The sequence below is a fragment of the Fulmarus glacialis genome, unplaced genomic scaffold, assembly GCF_000690835.1.
Source record: "Fulmarus glacialis isolate BGI_N327 unplaced genomic scaffold, ASM69083v1 scaffold14199, whole genome shotgun sequence".
NCBI classification, from domain to species: Eukaryota; Metazoa; Chordata; class Aves; order Procellariiformes; family Procellariidae; genus Fulmarus; species Fulmarus glacialis.
Genome location: NW_009231475.1, coordinates 10,697 through 16,794, shown reverse-complemented (window position 1 = coordinate 16,794; position 6,098 = coordinate 10,697).

The following is a 6,098-nucleotide window of genomic DNA, read 5'->3' as shown; positions in this document are numbered from 1 at the left end:
AGTACGTTTTGTCAAGAATGAACTGCTATGTATAAGTCTGTGAGTACTCCTGGGTATAGCTTCTGGCTGCCATCTGTGAGATGCAAGTGAATGTACTCTGGTCTCTTCCCTGTCCACGGCTACTGTCGTGGGAAAAAACAGAGTATTTTCTGGACAGCTGGTTATATTGTCATAATGGAATCTCTATGTACAGTGAAAAGACTTTGTAACTGAATGGGAGAAAACAAAGGTAAACAGGAGAGAAGAGGTTGAAAAATCCAGACCAATAATTCAAATAGTTATGAATATAACTTCTAGAAATACAGAAATGTTTTGTTAAATCATTCTTTATAAAGTAACTCGGAGCTTACATTAGAATTCAGGACAATGAACGTGTAGCCCTAAAGGAAAATCTACTTGCATCCAGCTAGAATATGAGGGCAAACACCTCTATGTGCAATGGGGAAGTATTTTTAAGAACAAAATAAAATCTCCCTGCTCAGAGAGATTTTTCTCCACTATAACAGCAACAGCTTTGTTGAACACTTACTTCTTGCAGGCTTTACCTAGTTTTGAACGGTATGTTCCAGAAGAAATAGAGCATACATTTTTATAGGTATGCTGTCAAAATTAACTAAACGGATATACTGGAAAATTCAATGAAGAATATTTGACTTCTGTGCTGGTAATATTCATATCTTTCTAAGACTTTGGCCTGCTTTTGAAAAAACCTTTCCGTTCAGTAAAAGAAGAGAAACAAGCAGGCTGCTGAAGTTTAAGCATGAATTTCTGAGTTGGTAACATATTTTGGAAAAGAACATGTAGAGACTAAGTGCTCCTCTTTGCTGAGCCAGCTGGCTCAAATTTGATCTGATCCCATTGCAAAACAACATCTGAGCTAAAGAGAGACTGGATTTGCACACTTGAATCATAATTCAAGCTGCTACAGCCCTACATGTATGACTAAGCCTGGCCTTAGTAACATTCTAATTTCAAACTTACAGACCCTGAAAGGGCTACAGCATTATTTATCTTGATTCTGAGGTAGTTGCAGAAGATTTGGGGTAGGATGAAAGCTCAAGCAATTCAGCCAAAATAATACTCTATATAACATTTACACCCTATACATTGCACGACAAATTGATTCACTAATTGGCTAGAATGAAAGAATGCGTTTCACTTCCATGGTACAAGTGTCCAGCAAAGGACTGCCAAACTCAGCTACTAAAGTAAAAGCGATGGATGCTTTGCAAATTTTATTTTTTAATTGCATTTGGATAGATCCTGAAGTCCTCTGATGAATCATCTTTCACTATGCAACATTTTGTAAAATTTTTATATTATCCCCCAAGACTTTTGCAATATACACTTTAAGAAAAATAAAATTTTTTCTACCAGAATAGTTTGAATGGGTACGTGTGTTGTCCCTGCAAAAGAAAAGGCTGAACTTTTAAAAACTATTTTCAGTAAAAAAAAAAAAGCATTTTCAGAATTATTGGCAACTGAAAAGCCTAAACACACAAAACACACTCTATCCAAAGTTTTCTGCAGGCACAGAACACAATTAATTCCAACTCAAACTAAGTTTGATTATCTACAAGAAAGGGAAAGTTACTGAGGCTGGACAGGATAAAGTATGAGGGTGCTCTAGAACAGGGTAATGGATGCAAACAGATGTCATTCAGTGGTTGAAAAAGGTCAGAGTCAGTATCCATGCTAATAGAAAGATGAGAGAGAATTTGGAGGAGATCAATCTACTTGCAAAACTTCATGAACCTTACAACATCATCTGTATTTCCTCTGGAGATAATTTCAGTAGAGATTCTTACACAAATCTTATTTCTTCTGCATATGGTTATATCACACTGTAAGCATTCCAACACAATTTTAATTTATGCTTCCTTCCCCTTCCGTACAATACAGTACCTTACTTTTTTTCAGCTTTATACACCCTGGCCCTGATCTACTTTCTTCAGGTCTCAACAGCTTCATACCCAAAGCACTTCCACGCTTCTGACAGAATCCAACAGCTCTTACATCCTACAGGGCTTATCCTGCTTATCATCCTGCTGGAGAGGCTGCCGTATAGTGGTGGCTCAAGAGCTGGGATACACTGGACCTCTTACGTTGTTCTCTCCTATACTCACACCTCCCACTTTCTTCTTCCTCAGCTGTCACCTTTTTGCAACACAATAGGAGGCACATATGTTGAAGTCTGCTAAATTACATAGAGTATCTTCTATTACACCGCAGTTTAAGCCTCTTGGTGCATGTAAGTACATCATAGACACTAGTGTTCCTTAAAGTTCCTATAGTTAGACATGTTTATTGAGATATATACAGTGTTTTAGAAGTTGACTACTACAGATTTAAAAATAAACTGCTAGGAAAACTTTAAATGCTGGATTATTGAGGTCAGACATTATATGAATGTTATTGCACCAGTTGCTTTCACCCATGTTCTCAGCAACAATCAAGATAAGGTACGACAGGCGGAACTGCAATACTTAATACTGTCACGACTCTGACTAAGTATGGATCATTAAGGCACTCCCTATAAAGTCCCATGCAATATCAGCAACTGACAGGGATAGAGAAAGGGTACAATGTTCAGCAGCTGCTAAAATTAGTTTTAAGCATTTTATAGAATATGGAAGTGACGAACAGTGAGATTAAGATAGATTAATCAGTAACAATAATTTGACTGCATAAACAAGAGCCTGAAGATGTTGTCATCTGTTTTAGGAAACAGGATTCAGAGAAGTCACATGATCATCTCATAAAATATTTAGTGAAATACAGAACTCACTAATTACAATAAATAATACAATATAATAATACGAGATTTGGCCTCTTATGCTTCATAGTTCTACTAGCAGGAAAAACAGCTACCTTGTGGGTCTTTCAAAAGATAATTTCCTAATAATTCTGGTAGTATGGCAAAGTGACATATTTCTTATAATGAATTCAAACAGGAAAATGAGCACTCAGAATTATACACCTTAATAGCAAATCAGCTGATATTCACAGCTAGAAAAACAAGGACAGACCGACCAGCTGATTATCAGATCCAGGCCCCCATAATTGCAAACAACTAACACCCAGAAGCTAACATTATGCATAAAGAAAAGTAAAAAATCCTTCTGGCCCTTACAGGATCAGTGAAAGCTCTGAAGGACAGAATTAAGTACAGCAAAACCACATGATCAACAAACAACCATAAAGACTCTTTATAATGCTGTTCTTTAGGACAGCAAAAAATTAAGACCTTCAAAGCTGGTATCACAAGATTTTTCTAACATTACAATTATTCCAGTCCTATAACGCAATCATATTTGTGCACTTCTCAAAACAAAACACTTCAGGCTCTCTGTCCTCAGAACCCATTCCACACCCAGGGGAAGTCGTCTGTTCAGAAAATCTTTACCAGCACTAATTTGCACAAACTTTATTTTAAGCTAAATAATAATTTATTCCAAATCTATTTATGAAGCGCCATCATGTAAGAACATCTTAAAAAACATTTTTACTAACACTGCCAAAATCCTGTGTTCCTATGCGCTGTGCGTTACAAGAAATCAGCAAATAATGTATTTGCCTCAATGGCACTAGAAGGCAAAGTGCCTTCTACTCCCAAAGCTACTTGTGTAGGAGCTTTTGTTTCGATTTTCTACAGATGAGATCTTTCATAATCTAAATATATTTTACCATTGTAATAGATGTAATACATCCATTATAATGACATGTTAATTGTTTATTCCACGCTTCTGAAACTCTAACATTGGCTTCTTGCAATCCTAAATGCCGAGATCCAATTAATCTTACTCCAGTAGCAGCAAAATGCTGCATCAATGTACAGCATATCCATTAATGGCACTTAACATTCAGGTATCAGATCAATATAATCATAAAAAGCAACTTACACAAACAAAATGTTACTCTTTTATGAGAAAGAAAGGTTTAACTTTCTTTCCGTCTAAGAATTCTAGCCACCAGTAGGTGGTGTTTCTGGAAATGTTAAGTAGGTTTTTCCCCCCCTACAGATGAAATACAAAACTCCACCTGCAATACTGGTGTTTTTATGCAAGACTGAGGCTCCACATTCTCTGCAAAATAAGCTGATTTTATCCATGTGATTTTAAGCTAAGCAATTCTAAGAAGTGTGAGGATGACGATGTATACCTGAAAATTAAAATACAAACAGGCAAAATGGGATCGACTTGAAGGTAGGAAAACTGAAATTTATATTGTCAGTTTAGCAGGTGACCCTTCTCAGCTGCTAGATTTCCCCCAATCAAATATTTCTCTTCAGATTGTCCAGAGGCTTTTAAAAAATACCACGTATAACAGTAATTATTACTTTCTATCTATGTAAAATATGCTTAGTTACGATTTGCAAATAAATCTCAATTATTGATCAGCTGAGCTGCAGGTTTGAATGGACTATATAATTTGAAAAAATGCTAGAGGCAGACAGGAGGGTAAAATGAACATTAGGCAAAACGGAATTGACAAATATGAGAGAAAAGATGCTTGACTAGTTCTAGTGAAAAACAAACCAGCAGAAACAGGGTTAATTCTAGGCTTATAAGGCTGTTCAGCAGTACTTCAACTGCACACAAATTAGAACAACCCTGGGAATCTATAAAGGTTGTTTTATTGCCAAGGACATCCAGCAAGATCTGCATTTTGCTGTTGTAAACTATCCTTTATTTAAGACCTTTTAGAACAGAATAGACTTTTATATGATTTTTTTTTTGCTGCTGAATCGTCAACAGGTGGCATTCACTGCAGCTTTGCACACCTAAATACAAGTTTTTACTGACACAACAGTCGAAGTTGACACATCCATTAAGCGTGTACCCGAACAAGAACCAGCCTTCTGTTGTCTGGAGGAAAATCAGCTCTGGAGAAATAGAATTAAGGTAAAATAAAGTGTTTCACAGTATGTGGTTACCTGTAATGCTTGTAAGTGCTTGGCTTTTGGTAGCCTTTCAAATGTAATTAAAATCCGACCACAGACCAACCTTTTAAAATCAATTGCTTAGACTGTTAACTTATCTTTTATTGTATTTAAAGTTTACTGCCTTATTCAAAAATAAAAGGATGTTAAATAAAAGACAACAGTTCATGTCTGACTTGCATAGCTGCTTGAAACAAACACTGAACCTTCTTCAAATAAGTGTAATTTCATATGGATATTTTAGCATAAAGATTTACATTATGAAAATTACTCAAAACATAGCACAGCTACTGTGCAGTTATACCTCTTTCATTAAGAAATAAAAGCTTTGGAACCGATCTCTTTATTTAACTATCTGCTAGCTACTTCTGATAACTTGAATACATTTAAGCAAACTCACAGCTATATTTCTGACTGAAAATATTCTAACACTCCTACTCCATTAATGGTCTGCTCCTTTTTCTTCCCCATTCTGTACATCAGCACGATTTGAGTCATTAAAATGTGGAAATATGCATGAATTTTTCTAGTAAACAATTTAACATTTTTTTATGTTTTAGTGTAATTAAAACCAAGGTTTTGGTAGTTTTGGTAGTAAGATGAAGATTAAAGCAATTCCAAATATTTAAAATTTAACACAAAATACCCCGGGTTATAATTTTCTTGCTGTTTTATTTGTTTGGGGGGGGATCTTTTGTTTGGTTGTTTTTTTCTTTTAAATAAACTTCTAGCAATGCTTCAAGTACATAGCATTCAACTTTCATAAGTAAACAAATCACAAAGAAAAGTAAATTGAGTATAGTAATGTTGGTGTAAATCAATATGCTGCTTGTATTGCCTTCATTTCTAAAATTTGCCTTTTCCTTCACAACGAAAGCAGAAGGAACCAACTGCTTTTTATCTCCGTTGCCTTCTCAGCCACAGACTGCTACTTAATAGCCTTATAAGCTGATGATGAAATAAATCTATATATTTTATATAAAACTATATATATAAAAAATAAAGTTTTTCTTCAGTAGGCTAAACTCGCTCATCTGATTTTCTCTATTTCTACATTTTCCAATACTGAATCCCTGAAGGGTACACACAATTTTAACAGATCTGCCCTCACAATATGTTATCATCTAGAACAAATGTAAACTCTTTTAACTGAACC